This window comes from Lontra canadensis, unplaced genomic scaffold (genome assembly GCF_010015895.1).
Source record: "Lontra canadensis isolate GAN:19392208 unplaced genomic scaffold, GSC_riverotter_1.0 scaffold56, whole genome shotgun sequence".
Classification (NCBI taxonomy): Eukaryota; Metazoa; Chordata; class Mammalia; order Carnivora; family Mustelidae; genus Lontra; species Lontra canadensis.
In genome coordinates, this window is record NW_022631050.1 from 5,765,700 (window position 1) to 5,784,334 (window position 18,635).

The 18,635-nt window shown below is 41.0% G+C and overlaps 1 protein-coding gene and 1 long non-coding RNA gene across 7 annotated transcripts in view; one reads left to right on the forward strand and one right to left on the reverse strand.

Annotated features, from left to right (window-relative positions):
* Window positions 1-845: 845 nt before the first annotated feature.
* On the reverse strand, window positions 846-17,626 carry LOC116878212. Its single transcript, XR_004384796.1, has 3 exons — window positions 17,601-17,626; window positions 16,987-16,994; window positions 846-1,018 (listed from the first exon to the last, which is right to left on the reverse strand). It is a non-coding gene; the product is annotated as an uncharacterized LOC116878212 (long non-coding RNA).
* The window catches only part of KLHL24 (kelch like family member 24), a 40,809-nt gene continuing 29,150 nt past the window's right edge, over window positions 6,977-18,635 (forward strand). For 3 of the 6 annotated variants that reach the window (XM_032875465.1, XM_032875466.1, XM_032875464.1), the window contains exons 1-3: window positions 6,977-7,126; window positions 11,840-11,970; window positions 13,482-13,544. The gene's annotated coding sequence lies outside the window, so the exon portion shown is untranslated. The remainder of the gene's footprint in view (window positions 7,127-11,839; window positions 11,971-13,481; window positions 13,545-18,635) is intronic. The other 3 variants (XM_032875461.1, XM_032875462.1, XM_032875463.1) reach the window with 3 other exon arrangements.

Sequence of the window (18,635 nt, forward strand, 5' to 3'; positions counted from 1 at the left end):
GAAATGGTGGGGGAGGAGACAATAAACATAACATAACAGTAACAACTTTGGTTGTGATAGAGCACCTACTATATTCCAGGCACTATAATATATTTTTTGCTTTTCTCATTTCGTCTTCATAACAATAACTGCAGTCATTTGGAAGGAGAGCAGTGCCAGGGACAGCAGAGAAAAATCAAGCTGGAATTATATATGCCCTTAAATGTCACAGGACAGCAAGAAACTGGAGATGGGGTAAAAATCCACTGGGGCCAGCAGCAGGATTTCTATATGGACGCACAGCCATCTGTGAGACAGATTGCTGAGCAGAGCTGAGAGTGGGAAAGAGTCTTTTTTTTTTTTTTTTTTTTTAACTGGCCTAAGCCTGGGACCAGATGCCGTAAACAAGAGAAGACACTTTTCATGTGTTCAGACCTGAGAAGGGTTTGCAGCAGGTCATGTGAAAACGTGCTATGGGGTGCTATGGAGAATCAGGTCTACCTAGGGCAGTCAGGGCAGGAGTAACTTAGGACAAAACTTTTCCAGAATGTCAGATTTCTTCATTTTGGGGGCAGGGGGTGGTGGGGAAGAGAGAGAGAGGGAGGGAGGCAGAGAGAGAATCTTAAGCAGGCTGCACTCCCAGGACAGAGCCTGACACAGGGCTCAATCTCATGACTTGAGATCATGACCTGAGCCAAAATCAAGAGTCAGACACTTAACTGACTGAACCACCCAGGGGTCCCAAGGTTTCTTCTGAGACCAAAGAAACCACCTGAATTCTCACTACTGGGGAATGAATGAAGGACACAGAAAGTGAGGTGAAATCAGATGTCCTTGGGGCAGAATAATGAAGAGCAGACCAGGGTTTGGCATCACAGAGCAGGAGGGTGCAAGTATGGATCAGCCTTCTGAAGTCAGAGCCCAGGACTCATGGCGATGACCAGTCACCCTTATCTGCATGTAAGTGTAGCAAGTTTGGTAACAAACAGGATCCAGAATCCATCAAGGCACCGACTACAGGCATCTCATTGACCTCAATCTGAGATAGTTCCAAGAAGAAAGCAAAGATTGCCACCCCACCCTACCAGCAAGAGATGGGTTTGTTTCAATTGTGAGGGAAGATATCTTGTGGCAGGCAAGAAAAAGCTTATGAGGAAAAAGCTCAGGGAAGGGGAGAGGGAACTCACCTTCCAGATGACAGACTTAACATCTTTTCCCAGATCCCAAAATGGAAACTTTTCCAGGCTATAGCTTCCCTTGTTGCATCTTTTTTTTTTTTTAAGATTTTATTTATTTGACAGAGAGAGATCACAAGTAGGTAGAGAGAGAGGGGAAAGGAGGCTCCCTGCTGAGCAGAGAGCCTGATGCGGGGCTGGATCCCAGGACCCTGAGATCATGACCTGAGCCGAAGGCAGAGGCTTAACCCACTGAACCACCCAGGCGCCCCACCCCCACCTTGTTGAATCTTAATGCTACCATTTGATCTTGTGCTTTAACTGACCTAGTGGGACTAAACTGTCTGGGTTGGGATGGGAGTGGGACCTCCCCAGGTTAACTCAATTTTTTTCTGGTAACTATACAGCCAGGGAGAGTCAAACCTCTGTGTTCAAAGGGCTTCAGAAATGAGTCACATCTAACCTCACCAGAGAAGAAGGGAGGAAAGGGGTGGGCCTCAAGATTGGAGAGACTCCGGTGCCAAGAGCAAATAGTGTACTGTGTTTACTCTCCCCTTCACTCAACACTCTGAGTTGGTATTGTGTAATAGACTTGCTGAGATGTTAAATTGTCTGTGGAGGAAAATGAGGTGGGGGTGGGGTAGGCAGAAATCATTTGTTATTTATGTTATTCTCTGTCTTCTTTTTATATGTTTAAGTTTTATTTACTTAAGTAATCTTTACACACAACATGGGGCTTGAACTCACAACCCCAAGATCAAGATTTACACACTCCTCCAACTGAACCAGCAAGGTGCCCTGCTATTCTCTGTCTTCTGAAGAATGGATCTCTCTTGTTTGAAGAGAGTTTGGCTCAGTGGGTTAAGCCGCTGCCTTCGGCTCAGGTCATGATCTCAGGGTCCTGGGATCAAGTCCCGCATCGGGCTCTCTGCTCAGCAGGGAGCCTGCTTCCCTCTCTCTCTCTGCCTGCCTGTCTGTCTACTTGTGATCTCTCTCTGTCAAATAAATAAATAAATCTTAAAAAAAAAAAAAAAGAAAGAAAGAAAGATAATGAGTGTGTGGGGTGCCTGGGTGGCTCAGTTGGTTAATAGTACGACTCTTGATTTTGGCCCAGGTCATGATCTCAGGGTTGTGGGATCAAGCCCCAAGTTGGGATCTGTGCTCAGGCAGTCTGCTTGTCCCTCTTCCCTCTGCTCTTCCCCTATTTGCTCTTTCTATTTCTAAAATAAATAAATAAAATCTTTTTTAAAAATTAAAAAAAAAGAAAGATGATTAGTGTGAAAATGCTAATTTCAGAAAAAGAGATGGGGGTGTTCCAGAAGAAGGTGGCAGAGAGCATGGAAAGGGAAGAAGCCCAAGTTTGTGGCTGAAGAGAGGCCCAGAGAGAGGGTGTCTGGTGGGAAAAGAGGAGTAGCTTGTACCAACAGAGAAGCTGAGATAAAGGAGCAGAAATATTTGAAGGGAATTGTTATGTAGTTTTGTAGTGTGAAATGCCATATGATTCTCATTGTGAAACCTTCAATAAAATGTCCATTCTTCAGGGTTTTGCAGCTGGGATTTGCTGCAGGGGAAATCAAATGACCCAGCTGCATTCTGGGACTGGGTATAAACACAGTGTGAGTGTCACATTCTAAAAGACCTGAGAGGGGCCCTTGGGTGGCTCAGCTGGTTAAGCACCTGCCTTCAGCTCAGTTCATGATCCCAAGGTTCTGGGATTGAGCCCCTCGTGGGGCTCCCTGCTCAGTGGGGAGTCTGCTTCTCCCTCTGCCCCACTCGTGCTCTCACTCTCTCTCTAATAAATAAATACAATCTTTAAAAAATAAATAAAAGACCTGAGAGATATGCCCAGCCTCACAGCAGTTCAGAGAGAGAGGAAAGAATCAGAGGAAGCCCCATAGGAGAGGTGGCACGAGAGATGACCCTTACCCAATGACCAACATTTCTACTACAATAGTGTAAGGGGACTACACGTGAGAGGCCAAGAGGGGAGGCAGAGAGGTCTCAAAGCGTTCCACTGATGATTTACTCTGTCCTGATTGTTGTCTGCATGAAGAAGGGGAGCAGGCTGGAGAGGGAAAAAAAAGAAAAGAATGGACGGAAGAACAACGGATGATGGGCCACCTTCAAACCTTAAAGGCTGTCATAGATGCGCTAGAGAGCAAAATACGGACTGGAATGGAATCAGGTATTTGCAAGAAGAGAATATGGCACAATTTGCTATATCACTGAAAGGAGAGGAAATAGGTCTGAAGACCCTCTGATCCCCCCACTCCAAGTAGCTGCCTCCTTCATTGGATTGTAAACACTGCAGAAAATAAATTTAAAAATCACCTTACAGCTTAGTCTCGCTCAACTTCAATAGGCTCCCCTTGGTCTTGACAGCTCTGTTCCTATTCCAGTTCTACCTGAGGAAAAGACTGCCACCCGGCCATGCTCACTGATTTATGGGGTGGGTCTAACTCCCAGGACCCTCCACCAATGCTCAAACTACCTATATTCTCACTGAAACTACCTAAGGAGCTCCCACACTCACCAGAAGGCCTCTGCCTGTCTTCAGGGCTGCTTGTTCTAGGAGTACCCTCAATCTCTTCCACTTTCAAAAGCGTGCTTGTTCACCCTGCACACCCACCTGTCCCAAGAGGAGTCTGAGGACCTCCTCATGTAGATAAGTCCAAGTGGATCCTAGGGCATCTGGTGGCAACTTTTTTCCACTCCAGTCCCCATAACCCCAAGAAGTAGAGATTATTCCATCAGCTAAAAGATAAATATTGAACAACTACAAGGGATGTTATGATACAAAATTAATTAGACACGATCCTTGGGAGGCCTGGCTAGCTCAGTTGGTGGAGATGTAACTCTTGATCTTGTGATCGTGAGCTCAAACCCCATATTGAGTGTAGCAATTACTTAAAAATAAAATCTTAAGCAAGCTGGTGCAGCCACTCTGGGAAACAGTATGGAGGTTACTCAAAAAGTTGTAAATAGAACTACCTTACAACCCAGCAATCACAAAGATATACATGTAGTGATCTGAAGGGGCACGTGCACCCCATGTTTATAGCAGCAATGTCCACAATAGCCAAACGGTGGAAAGAACCTAGACGTCCACCAACAGATGAATGGATAAAGAAGATGTATTATATATACATACAATGGAATACAATGCAGCCATCAAAAAAACCCCAAATCTTGCCATTTATAATGACATGGATGGAACTAGAGGGTATTATGCTGAGCTATATAAGTCAATCAGAGAAAGACAATTACATGTTCTCTCTGATATGAGGAATTTGAGAGGCAGCATGGGAGGTTGAGGGGGGTAGGGAGGGAAAAATAAAACAAGATGGGATAGAGAGGGAGACAAACCATAAGAAACTCTTAATCTCAGCACAAACAGGGTTGCTGAGGGAGTGGGGGTGAGAGGGACAGGGTGGCTGGGTGATGGACATTGGGGAGGGTATGTGCTATGGTGAGTGCTGTGAACTGTGTTAAGACTGATGATTCACAGACCTGTACCCCTGAAGTAAATAATACTTGTTAATTTAAAAAAAATAAAATAAAATAAAGGAATTTAAATAAAAATACAATCTTAAACAGGAAAAACAAAGGACATGATCCCTGACCTCAGGGATCTCAGTTGAGACATGCAAATACACATGGACAATTAGTGTGATAACTGCTGAGAAGGAGGTAAGGAAATGCTGCTGTGGGAAGACAGAGGGGAGATATTTAATCCAGATGGCAGTGAAGAGGAAAGGAGAGTTTCCCAGGATTCTTGGAAGGAAAAGCAGGAGTTAGCCAGTGATTAGGATGAAGGAATGGAGGTGGCATAAGAGGCAAAGGGAACGGATATGGATGGGAATGGCCTGAAGAGCAAGTCCTTTGGACAACAGCGGGTAGTTCATTGAAGCTGGTGTTCATTCAGGCTGCACAGGTAGACCCTAGGGTGCATCAAGAAGGATCTTTTGGGGTGCTTGGGTGGCTCAGTAGGTTAAGCATCTGGTTTTGGCTCAGCTCATGATCGCAGGGTTCTGGGATAGAGCCCTGCCTCAGGCTCCCTGTTGAGCAGAGAGCCTGCTTCTTCCTCTCCTCCTTGCTCCTGCTCTCTGTGGCTGTCTCTGTGGCTATTTCTGCCACTTTCTATGTCTCTCAAATAAATAAATTTAAAAATCTTTAATAATTTTTTTCTTAAAAAAAAAAAAAAAAGAAGAAGGAACTTGTATGCATTCCCAGGGAGTTGGGACTTCATGTAGGCAGTAAGGGCCATGCCTCATACTCTAGGAAAAAACAAAAAATATATACAAGAAAGGAAATTGTATAATATTTGACTCAGCACTGAATAATAAATACACAGTCTTAATAACATAAACATTAAATAACGACTTAACCAGAAATTATAATATTGGAAGGATGGGGGACAGGGATAAGAGCTTTCTTAATAGGAAATAGCCATGTAATGTGAAAATACAGATATAAACAATCAGAATCGCTCAAATAATTGTGGTTTGCTTCTGGAGAATCAGGAGTGGGGAAGGATGGGAGATGGGACTGCTTTTCACCACTAGCCTTGTAATACGTAACTTTGTAAATAAGCTTTTTAGAAAGATAATCATGTGCCTATATTAATATAAATAAAAACTTTTTTTAAGTATCAGTGTGTGAACCTCAGCTTCACCATTCAATAACTGATGACCAAGGGACAATTCTTTGTCCTCTCTGTAGCTGAGTTTCTTCATCTGTAAAATGGGATAACACCTATTTTGCAGGGTTATTAAGAGGACTAAATAATATATATATAATGCTTAGCACTGAGTCTGGAGCTTAATAAATAATATTAATATTCTATAAATATTATTTAATATATAAACTTAATAAACAGCAGGCATCTTTTTAAAGTTTATTTATTTAAGTAATCTCTACACCCAAGGTGGGAGCTGAAACTCGCCACTCTGACATCAAGAGTCTCATGCTCTTCTGATTGAGCCAGCCAAGCACCCCTGAGCACTTTTGTTTATAATGAGAGATGGAAAAGAGGCCTAAAAAGCATATTTTAAATGCTTTCTTTATTATTTCCATCACTGGTCATTGGAACACATTCCATTATTTAACAAGGGCATGGCTGTATTCATAAAGTATAGAAGAGAGAGAAGTTATAATTCCGGTATCAGAAGCCAAAAACTAGTTAAATGTTTCAAAATCAGGAGGTATATTCATCCTTGAAAAAAAAATATTTGTAGAAACAAAGGAACAAAATATGCTTTAAGGAATCTATCTACCTTGGAAAATAGGGATTTGCAACATTATTACACTTGCATTCACGTTTAAAATTAAAAGGTAACCTAGGATTTGATATGACCGACAAGAACAGATTTGCAGGGAAAGGCGGTTTCCCTGGGCTGTCTAGCGACCGGAGTTCTAGTCCTTTTCACCCTCAGGCCCTCAAATTTCCCGATTGTTTATCAAAGGGTCAAATAAAAAGATCTCTGTGTCCTCGGCCCAATTCTGAGAATTCTTGGTAATGTGCTTTTGCCTTGGGACGTGGCAATAAACAAACGACTCAGGTTTCTCACTAAGGCTCCTAACATGGATGGATTTCCTTAACCCGTCTCTAACTAAAGCAAAGTGTTTCCCAATCAGCAACCCCTGGACTGGGTTTCCTCATACTCCGCACAGACGCCCGCGCTATAGCGGGAAATCCAAGCCACCCCGGCGGGCGCCCCCGGAGTGGGAACTACATATCCCAGGGTGCCCCAGGGCGGGGGGCGCCCACTCGGATTGGCCAGGGGTCGGTGACGCTCAGTGTTTTGGCCCCGACGGTCACATGTTTCCTTTGTTGTGAGCTGCTGCAAACACTGGTGGTTGGAGGGAGACGCCGGCGCTGAAGAGAGCGCTGCGCCGCCAGCCGCTGAGGGGAACGTAGGGGCTGCCGCTGCTGGCCACTGCTGCTGGCTCTTTCCAGCCTTCGCCGAGAGGTACCCGGGGATGACAGCTCCGGAACTATCCGAGAGGCGAGGAACCGACTAGAACCGGGGGCGGAGGGGCGGCTGAGGTCGCTACCATGGGGGTGTCTGCAGGAGGGAAGCCGGCGTTGGCCGGCGTCTCGGAGCCAGACGTGGGGTCTGAGGAGAGATTGAGGCCGGGACTTGCAGCGTCTCTCTCTGGGGCGCGAGGTCTCCAGGGCACCCCGGGGTGGGGGGGCTCTTCAGTGCCGGCATGGTAACGGCAGTCCTGAAGGGAGGGCACCCCCGCCTCCTGGCACTACCGCCCCGGAACCGCGGCGTTGCTGGCGCGGCACTCCGGGGGCGGGTTGGGAGGAGCATGGCCGCCGGGGCTGGGGGGTAGCAGGTGCGGGTCACCGCACGGCCCCAGGGCAGGGGCAGCTGGTGAACAGGGCTGGGCGGACGGCCCCCGCATGTTGCCAATGGGCTTTGAACCAGGCGCTGCTCTTTTTTAATCGAAGGAAGCACTAAGAATGCGAAGGTCTCGAGCCAAGCAGTTTCGTTTGGTGGGGGCAACCACTGGTCCTGTTCGGGAGGGCTGACGGGGTCAAGGTGGGTCTCAGGGCATCGGGCCAGAGAAGCCCCATTAAAGCAGTTGCGAAATGTGCCAGGCACCGTCACCTGACCGTTACCCCCGCCCCCACCCCTCGCGAGCCTTTGTTTACCACGGATGGCGGCTGAGCCAGCGCCGGGAACCCGGCCCTAGAGCGACCGTCCCCGGGGAGTCGGGGCGGGCGGGGGCGCAGGCTTTCAGCCGGCAGAGTCCCCGCCTAACCTCCCCACCTTCCTACCAGTCCCGGACGCGGATTCTTAATTTAGTTCCTAATGTTCCCGCCCCCAAGTTCTGGACACTCTAGGCGCAGACGGTTACTACAGCTGGGATTGGGCGCCTGCGGCGGACTGCGGGCGGGACGACGGGGCAAGCTCCGAGTGTTTATTGGCGGATGTGTAGTCGCTGCGCCCTTAGCTGTTCTCCCCCGCCCCCTTGAAGGTGATCTGGAGGACGCGCGGAAACGCGCGCTCTCGCCTCTGGCGCTGCTGCGGCCCAACTGTAGCCTACGGCGCGCGTTCCCGCGCGGAAGGACTGGGGTTCTAGGACGAGCCACCCTGTTGTCCCTCGCTGACCGCCGCCGCTTCTGCCTGAGCCTTAGGCAGTTCTGGGACTGCCGCGGACGGCAGCTGCTGCCCGCCCTTCGAAGACCGGAAAATTAGCCCCCTTTAATTAGTGTCGCTTTATTATCGAGATGGTGGGAAGGAAGTTCTCTTGCGAAATTGTCTTTGCTGGTTCTGTAAACAAGGTTTAAGTAGCGAAATAAGGAGCTTAAAGCCATATTTTAGGATGCCTCACTCCCCCTGAGGCAATGACTATTCACAATTGAGTTTAGTAGTTAATCACTTGCTTCCAAGCAGCTTTTTAAGAATTACGCTTAGTATTTGCAGCTATAGCCTTTTAGGTCCACCAGCTGAGTTTGATTTTTATAAGGAGTGTAAAATAGATTTAAAATCTGCCTTGCGTCGACCAAGATTAAAATTAGAATTCTACTTTTAAAAAAATATAGCTTAGGGGCGCCTGGGTGGCTCAGTGGGTTAAAGCCTCTGCCTTTGGCTCGGGTCATGATCCCAGGGTCCTGGAATCGAGCCCCGCCTCGGGGTCTCTGCTTAGCAGCGACCCTGCCCCCCCACCCCCCGACCCCCTGCCTGCCTCTCTGCCTACTTGTGATGTCTGTCAAATAAATAAAATCTTTAAAAATATATTTAAAAAAAATAAATAACTTAAGGATATTTTACTAAAAGTCAGAAAGTCTCTACCCCAGTTTAGATGAATTGTGTGTGTGTGTGTTTAAGAAGACTATGGCACACTCATATATTTACCCCGTGGTGATTCAACATTTGAGTGAATTTCAAATGTATTTTTAAAATTGTGAATTAAGAGGACGTTAGTAAAATCTCCAAGAAAATATGATGCAGTTTGCCAAATTTCATAAGTTAATAGTGTACTTGGGCTTTATCAGATTTTCTTTCCCTGTAAATTTGTAGGAATTCACCCAAGACCTAATGCATATTTGCAGAAGGTAGATGGAGTTCCCTGGGTGAAGCAGGAACTGAATATGAACAGCTCTCATTTGTTATGCATTCTTAATATATTTTTAATATTCAAGTGGAGATGACTACACCAGAAGGGGAGCTTCTGTGATCCCAAACTGTCTCATCACTTGTGCATTGAGGGCACTTAACATATCTAAATAAGTACAAACTGCAAACCTCTAACCTTTTTTTAAAATCAACACTCAGAAGCCTGCTTATCTAGACAAAGCCTGTAACTTTGTCTCAGAACAGGAAAAAGAAATGCATTAAGGCTCTTAAGCTTTAATTTAAACTTTCCTAGCTTTTGTTCAGGTTGCTAAAACCTTAATGCTTAAAAAAAAAAAAAAAAAAAAAAAAGGAAAAACTTCCTTGTTTTTCTGCCATTTCATTAAAACCCAAAAGTCAAGCCTGTGAAAAATAAATACTATTAAATAAATGACAGCAGTTATTTTTGCATATACTTTTTTTAAAAAAATCTGTACACTCCACCTCTTTAATGACTGGACTTTTTTTTTTTTTTTTAACTTATTTATTTGACAGAGAGAAAGAGAGACGGGGGTGGGGAGGGAGCAAGAACACAAGCAGGGGGAGTGGGAGAGGGAGAAGCAGGCTTCCCGCTGAGCAGGGAGCTGGAGGCCTCAGCTGGGCTCAATCCCAGGACCCTGGGATCATGACCTGAGTGGAAGCCAGATACTTAACGACTGAGCCACCCAGGTGCCCCTGTATATACTTTTGCCTAGAAATTTGAGACATCCTTTTTCAATAAATATTTAGGTATGGACTGTATGCTGACAAATGTAAATAAAATAGCCTTATAAGTATATCCATCTAACTAAATGAAGTTTTATATGATCCTAATTGTGTGACTGAAACAAAATGTGGCCATCTGACAACTTGATACTTTAAAACCTTTATTTCCTTCTACTATTAAAAACACAATAGCTAAACTTTTAATTGATGAGTTTGTCATTCTGCCTAAATTCATCACCCAAGGGTTTATAATTTTTCAGCATTTGGCACATCTTAAAGTCTACTAAATTGATGTTTAAAAGTGATTAGGCCTGGGGCACCTGGGTGGCTCAGTTGGTTAAGTGTCCGACTCTTCATTTCAGCTCAGGTCTCGATCTTGGGGTTGTGAGTTCAGGCCCCACATTAGACTCCAAGCTGGGCTTGGAGCCTACTTTTAAAAAGAGTGATTAGGTTTTACTCTTTACTCAATAGTTTCTAAAAGTTATTTCTGTAGATAATTTGTCACCCCTAAGGTAAATAAAAATCACTAACAAAGATACTTTTATACATAGAGAAGTCATCCAAAATACTAGATCTTAAACTTGGTCTGGTCGAGTGGCAGAGCAGAAGGTAGTGTCCTTGCAGATTTAATTTGATTTTAATATGGAACAATGTATTAAATACCATGTTTCTAAAAGAAACATGTTAGCAGGGTAAAACCAAATGACATTAAGTCTACAGGTTAAGTCTAGTGAGAAGCATGAATAGGCTCAACAGGCAGCTTGATAGTAGGTGTGATGTTTGATAATTAACATTTTTTCCTCCTTTGTGGGTTGGGGAATATTAGTATGCGAAAGTTTTAAGGCAAGGGAGAGAAACACTGAATGAAGATATTTGATTATTTTGTTCTGTGATTTAAGATCATATTCTTTTTTAGTTACAGAACCATATTGTTAAGTCTGACACATTGTTTAAGCACTGCTAAATTTTTCATCATTAGACGCTTATTTTTTTCTCTCTCATTAATCAGAATGTATTCACCATTTGAATTCTAGTCAACAAGGGATAACCACTTGTTACTCTAATCTTAGGGAAAGAAATTTAAGTGTCAGTTGGTTTCTGATGTCTGTTGGTAAATATGTTCTTGGTTCTACATTTAAAATGTTGGAAATAACATCTTGTTTTTTACTGTTTCTTATTTTTTATTTAGCTGTGTAAAATAAACATTTATTTAGCTATGTAAAAGAAACTCTTCTTCCTCCCCTCAAAAGAAAAGAACACCTTGAAGACTGGACTTTAAATACTGAATTTGTAAAACTTGGTTCAGTTTTACAAATGCTCCCAAAGTAAAGCTTTAAATTGAAATTTTAAGAGTGTAAATTTATAGTTTTTAAAAAGTCATTAAATAGAATGGTTCAAATAAATAAATTAGCTTTTGAGAAAATCGGGTGAAAGTATTTGAAATGTATAAAAATGTATGAAATGTATAAAAATGTATAAAATATATAAAAATATATAAAAACTGCATGATTTTATGTAGTACCATGTTAAGTATAATTTTCTAGTCCTTTTTAAATAATGGACTTACTATGTTATAGTTTTCTGGCTTTCTTTTGCTTTATATCTGTATAGATTTATATTAAAAATAAACCTCTTCTTGGTTAGTCTTCTCATTGCTGTTTTCTGCACTCAAAGTTAAATTTGCAAAAATGTAGTGTGAGCATAGTATGTGACAGTTCACTATCACTAGTTGTAGGGACCACATTAGTGAAAATGTTGGTTTCCTTTGATATATGGTGTGTATTGTCTTAAAAGCTCCTCCTTAATCCACACAATCTTTAAGACTGATGGTAATTTCTTTATTTTGTGTAGGATTCCTGCATTCTGAAGAAAAATTAGGCTTCGTTGCAGTACAGCTACATTCTAGATCAATTCTGATATTATAACTCCTTTGGGCTTTGTACACTGACCTCCTCTGTCCTTTGCCTTTACCTATTAGGCTGGTAAGTATTTCCTTAAAACTTCACTCAGAATGCCCTAGTGAATTGCTTTGCCCTTCTACTCCTTAAGGTAATAATTCTAGACCAGGTCAATCATGAGAAAAATCTATTCCAATCTGTGTTTTCTACTAGCAAAACACTAAAAATTTGAATCTATTTTAGCATCAGTCCTGGAGTAGTTGTTGTTCTTCTCCTTTGTTTGTTTGTTTGTTTGTTTAAACAAACTGTATACCCAGTGTGGGGCTCAAACTCACAACCCAGAGATCGAGTCACATGCTCTGCCTAGCCAGCTAGGCACCCCAGCCCTATAGAGTCTTGAATTGGATCTGAATCCAGTATTTATGATCCCAGTGCCAGACAGAAAAACATTTCTTCAGTTGACTTGGATGCCTACATTGGCTCAGGATTTTATTGTCCATTGGGAAGAAAGCCACTTACTTAGCTAGGATTAACAATCTCCTAATTTGACCAAGTTGAAATATTCTTTACCAGGGGTACACACAAGTTATACTTACTTCTGGGAGTAAGGAAACGTTCAAAATAACTTTTATTTTACAATTGTAGCATAATCAAGACATAGAGATGTGTTTGTGTACATATGTAGGGAAAAATGAGTAGTTCATATCTTTGTTTTCATGATCAACTTTTTTTAATTTGCCTTTTTAATACTTTATGAGTTCTGTTTGTAGATATCTGGGCCAGACACCAGAACCACTTGTGTTTAATTACTATTGCTGTTCTCTGCACAGTTCAGGGGTTCTAGTACTTTCTCTTAAGCATTCCTCTCCTTCCCACCCACCAAAAGAAAAAAAAGAACTGTGCTGAATTAGTTGGTTTTCACAGGTACTAAGTTTATAAGGTTTAACAAAGCACAAGAAATAATATATGTTAATGCATTAAAATGCATGTATAATAATACATTTATATATTCTAAAATATTTGAGATTCTATATGGATAATCTAGATAACTAAGAATTAAAAACTAATTTTTTCTTGAATTACCAAGACATTTTCTGATTTTCTCAAACTGATTCCATAGTTTTATAATACATAATGACTAAACTGTCAATTTTTGTAGTATTGATAGACAAACTCGGAATTATTTAATGGCCCCAAACTCAGATGAGACCTCAACTACCAGCTACTCTTCAAATAGCCATTGTAGAATAGTCACAGGATATATATTTTGTCATCTCAGTGCCATCAATTAGCTTGCTATTGACACAAATTTTTGTTTACTCATCTTTCAAGAAACTTTACTCCAAGGTAATATTGTCAAGTAAGGAAGTTGACCAATAAGGAAAGTAATTTGTATGTAAAAGAGCATAAAATTATTAATTTGCTTTAAGGAATTGTTATTCAGTAGTGATTTCCTATGCAAAAGTAAACTTTTAAACTATGTAGAAGTCAGAAACTGAAGGCTAAAAACTTCTTTAACATATTAGCAAGTAAAGCCAACTATGCTTTAAGTGATTAGTATCCGATAATACATTGCTGTTCTCCATTTATTTTAGGTGTGGAAATTAAAACAACACAAATATTTTGACTGGGGATTTGGTCAAACAAATGCTAAAAAGGTATTATTTATATTATATTTACATTTATAATATTTATAAAATACCTAAGGGGTGCCTGGGTGGCACAGTTGGTTGAGTGTCTGACTTTTGCTTAGGTTGTGATCTCAGGGTCCTTGAGATTGAGCCCTGTGTCAGGCTGTGCATTCAGTGAGGAGTCTACTTGGGATTCTCTTTCTCCTCCTCCCTCTACCCCTCGCACTTGCATGCTCTCTCACTCTCTCTCTCTCAAATAAATCTTAAAAAAAGAAAAACACAACTAAACATTGTTATTGGAGAATCCTAACCATTTTCCTTTCTTTAACCAGGGATTTCTTAAGCCAGTCAGAGTAATGGGAAGCAATTCTATCCTCAATATCATAAAAGAAAACAGTCCCTCTTCTACATTTTTCTGTAGCCTTGGAGATATTAAGGAAATTCTCCTCATTTTTCCGAGACATAGGCCAAAAATAATTTTAAATCTACCTAGCAGTCAGGAACTAGGTCTACAACATGCTTGAGTTCTGCAGTTGGAAATAAACCCTAGAGTACCTTTAACCAGAAAAATCCTTCTGTTAAAAATCTTCCTTTCAAGTGAGAGTATTGCTTCAGGAATAAAGCTCCTGAAGAAATAAGCAAGGGAAAGAAAGATACTACCTTTTCTAGACAAATCATGCAACTGGCAGTCAGACACACTGACATGACAGTCTGATCACCCTTGCATTTGCTACCTTTATCTAGATAAAACTTTGTCATTGTATTTCTTTGGAACAAACATTTTCTCTCTACTTTGTTTAGAGATGCTTATTTAGTTGCTTACTTTTTCCTGAAAGGAATGATGATGCTTTGATATTTGTTAAATTTTTAGAAGAATTCTACCTGTAATTTATGTTTTGTTTGCTTGATTGTATATAAATTCGTTTATTATAAATCTTGAACCTATATTAGATACTGTACTCTGAGATGTAGTTAAACTTGTCTTTACATTTTCAACCATTACTAGTTAAAATAAAATACTTTGTGTAAAATGGGAAAACAAAGCTGGTAAATTAAATCTGGAAGCCCAAAAGATACACTTTGAAATACTTCTCCTATTTCTAAGATCTTCTTGCGTGAATTGTTTACCCTGTCATCAATAGGAAGAGTTTACATTTCGTGTTGTGGACACTGGTTAATGGGAGAGTTGTCAGAAAGTCTAGCAAAAGTGAGGATGTACAAAAAGCTAGGCCAAAGCTGCTTGGAAGGAAACAGCCCAGATCTGTGAGATAGCCTCCGCATGTACAAAGCGGTAAACAAGTATCTTGTTGCTGTTGAATACTTTGTAATAGCAGCAGGTGATTTTATAGCTGTTAAAATCAGGATTTTCAGTTTTCCACTGGGCAAAAGCACTGGAAGACCTTGTCAGTCAACAGTCAAGGAACCAGCTACGAGCATAAGAGGCAGAAAATAGCATGAAAAGACAAACCCTTAATTCCTATAAAGGTCTAATCAGCCTTATATAATACATAACTTGCTCAATCTATTATCTCCAAATTTATCAGATAGAGATACTAGATAACAAATACCAGACACAGTAAGATTATTGGATACAGAAAGCAGAGTATCTTTTCACTTGTTTTCTTTCTTGTCCCTTTTAGCCAAAAGGGAAGTTCTTAGTTCTTACAGTCTGTTATTTTGTTTTGCATTTTGTTTGTATTCTGTTGCATTATTTTGCTTCATTTAAACACTGAGAAGGGGCACCTGGGTGGCTAAGTCAGTTGGGTATCTGACTCTTGATTTTGGCCTGGGTCGTGATCTTGGCCTTGTGGGATTGCACCCTGCTTCTGGCTCTGAGCTCGGTGCAATTCTGCTTAGGATTCTGTCTCTTCCTTTCCCTCTACCCCTCCCTTGGCTCATGAGCTCCTGTCCCCACAAAATAAGTGAATAAATTTAAAAAAAAAAAAAAAAAACTTCAAATACTGAGAGAACAAAAATGTAGAACAGAAAAGGCATAAAGTTGAAAATTTTTGTTGTCAGTAATGCCAGTAATAATATCACTAGTCAAAAACAATAATTTGTGAATTTTTTTGAATCTAAAACGCAGTAAGAATTTAAGTAAGCTGATTTGAAGATAAATTCTTTATTTGGGAAGCTGTTTTATGACTGATTCAACCATAATTTGAATTTAGCTTGGTAAAGCATTAAGGTTAAAGTAAGCTCTATTCCATATCATATTTATTTATGTTCATTATAATCAAATGGTTATCAATTGTGATATTACGTGCTTGAACTTTTTTCAGTTTCAACAACAAAAATTGGCATTCAGGCACAGTAGTGATCTCTCATCTATGGGAGATAGGTTTCTGTGTATTGAACCATTACCGAGATAACTTCATGTTAAAAGTGTATTTGAGGGGCACTGGGTGGCTCAGTCAGTTAAGCATCTGCCTTCAGCTCAGGTCATGATCTCAGGGTCCTGGAATCAAGCCCCACATCAGGCTCCCTGCTTTGTGGAGAGTCTGCTTCTCCCTCTCCCACCGCCCCTCCCCTGCTCGTGCTCTCTCTGTCTCTGCTCTCTCTCAAATAAATAAATAAATAAAATCTTTTTTTAAAAAAAGTGTATTTGAGATATGTGCACATGTCTGGGAGCTTGCAATTTAGAAGTGATATGTATTGTAAGGGAACTTTTTAAAAAGATTTTATTTATCCATTTGACAGCGAGAGGGCACAAGCAAGGGGAGCTGCAGGCAGAGGCAGAGGGAGAAGGAGATGCAGGCTCCCCGCTGAGCAGGGAGCCTGATGTGGGGCTTGATCCCCGGACCCTGGGATCATGACCTGAGCCACTCAAGTGCCCTATAAGTGAATTTTTACATTTTAACCCATGTATATGTGCATGTATTTGTGGGTAGCACACACTTGCATGGGCAGCCATAACCCAAGAAGTTGAATGACCTACAATAAGGCAAACTTGAACTCTCTAGTCAGGAAAATCTCCAGAGAGATGGGAGGAAACATCTCCCTTTTTTTTAGTTCTTGATAATACATTTAATACATTTATGTTCTTGATATTACATTTTAAAATATTTTAAATATGTAATCTTATTCATTTAGGTATTAAAATGAACAAAAAAAGATTTTTTTTAAAAAGCTTTTCTTCTTAAATTTAATTTATTTATCTGGCAGAGAGAGAGAGAATGAGCACAAGGAGGGAGAGCTGCAGGCAGAGGGAGAAGCAGTCTCCCTGCTGATTAAGGAGCCGGATGAGGGACGCAATCCCAAGACCTTGGGACCAGGGCCCAAGCCAAAGGCAGATGCTTAACTGACTGAGCCACCCAGGTGTGCCTAAAACGAACAAAAGAAGATTTTTATTCTTAGGCAAATCTGTTACCTAAAACCTCCAAAACATAATTAGATTACAGTTCAAAATCTGGCTTTCTGGGACCATAATGTATGTGTAGACAAATATTTCCTCAAATTTAAGAAAAACTAATTTTACTAACTAAATATCCAGTAATTGACGTTGCTCCAAAAACCAGTTATTCATAAGCATTCTCTCAGGTTTATTTTTTTTCTCTTAGGTTTATTTTTATTTGTGTGTTTATTTAAATAGGCCTTATACATGAGTTTCCACTGCTATATAGCAGTTTCATTATATTATAAACTTTGTTATACATTTAGAAAATAATATATAATATTTGAATACTTAAAATTTTCTGTTTGTTTTCTTAAACTTAGAAGTGAGAGTAAAAATTATCTCTGTCAGTCTTTCGCTTGCTTTACAAATAGTTCCTGCCTATTTAGAAAAATCTGTCTTAATCCTGTCTATAAAGTCCTAAGGCTATAAACAACTTTTCTTGTTAATTGTAGTAACAACCTCATAAGATTGTTGGGAGGTTTAAATTAAATCTGTATGAAGAATTTAGACAGTTGGGGCACCTGGGTGGTTCATTGGTGAGGCATCCAACTCTTAGTTTTGGCTGGGGTTGTAATTTCATGGGTGGTCGAATCAAGCCCCATGTTGGACTCCACACTGAGAGGGGAATCTACCTGAGGATTCTCTCCTTCTGCCCCTCCCTCTTCAAATAAATAAGTAAATCTCACTTTTTTAAAAAAAGATTTATTTATTTATTTATTTAAGGGAGGGCAGAGGAGGGGCAGAGGGAGAGGGACAGAATCTCAAGCAGACTGTCTACTGAGAGCCCCTTGTGGGGCTCTGTGACCCTGAGATCATGACCTGAGCCAAAATCAAGAATCAGTTGTTTAACCAACTGAGGCATCCAGGCACCCCAATAAATTATCTTTAAAAAAGAGAGAGAGGAATGGCTGGGTGGCTCAGTTGGTTAAGTGACTGCCTTCGGCTCAGGTGATGATCCTGGAGTCCCTGGATGGAGTCCCACATCGGGCTCTCTGTTCAGCGCAGAGTCTGCTTCTCCTGACCCTCCCCTTCTCATGTTCTCTCTCTCTCTCTCTTTCTCTCTCTTTCAAATACATAATCTTTAAAAAAATAAAAAATAAGAGAATTTAGAAAGTGCCAGGCACATAGCAAGCAGTTTTTTAAAAAGATTAGTGTTCTGTTTTTTTAATGTATTTAAGGAAATATAGCCCCCATGGCATCGTCAAACCAGTTAATACACAATTAGTACACAGATTTGGCTCTTAATAGTTCCTACAGCCTTACTTGGTAGATTTCCAAGAACTTCCTTAGTTTTAGCCAGAATTCTTAGAGGGAACCAAAATGACCCTCCTTCAGTCATTTTAGGACGTTTTAAATCCACATAAACACAATAGGAATGTCACTATTAGCATACTGCCTCTAAATCCCCACCTGGTGATCGATCCCAAATAAAAATAGTGTTTATTTTACTTGCATCTTTATTCCATTTGACTGATAACATTGCTTGAATTTTTTTCTGACTTTACCTGCAAAATTAGGAGATGAAGAGAGGGATAGAAGAGAAAGGATTTTGTACATGCAAACATTTAGGCATCCTTCAAATGTTATTACAACCAGGTACTTTTTCCTACTAATTAGAATAGCCTGGTGTACATCTGCCCAGGGAAAATCCTATCACTGGGACTTAAGAAAGATTAAGTGCTAATTTATATGAAGAGGTAAAAAATATTTAATAGAACCTT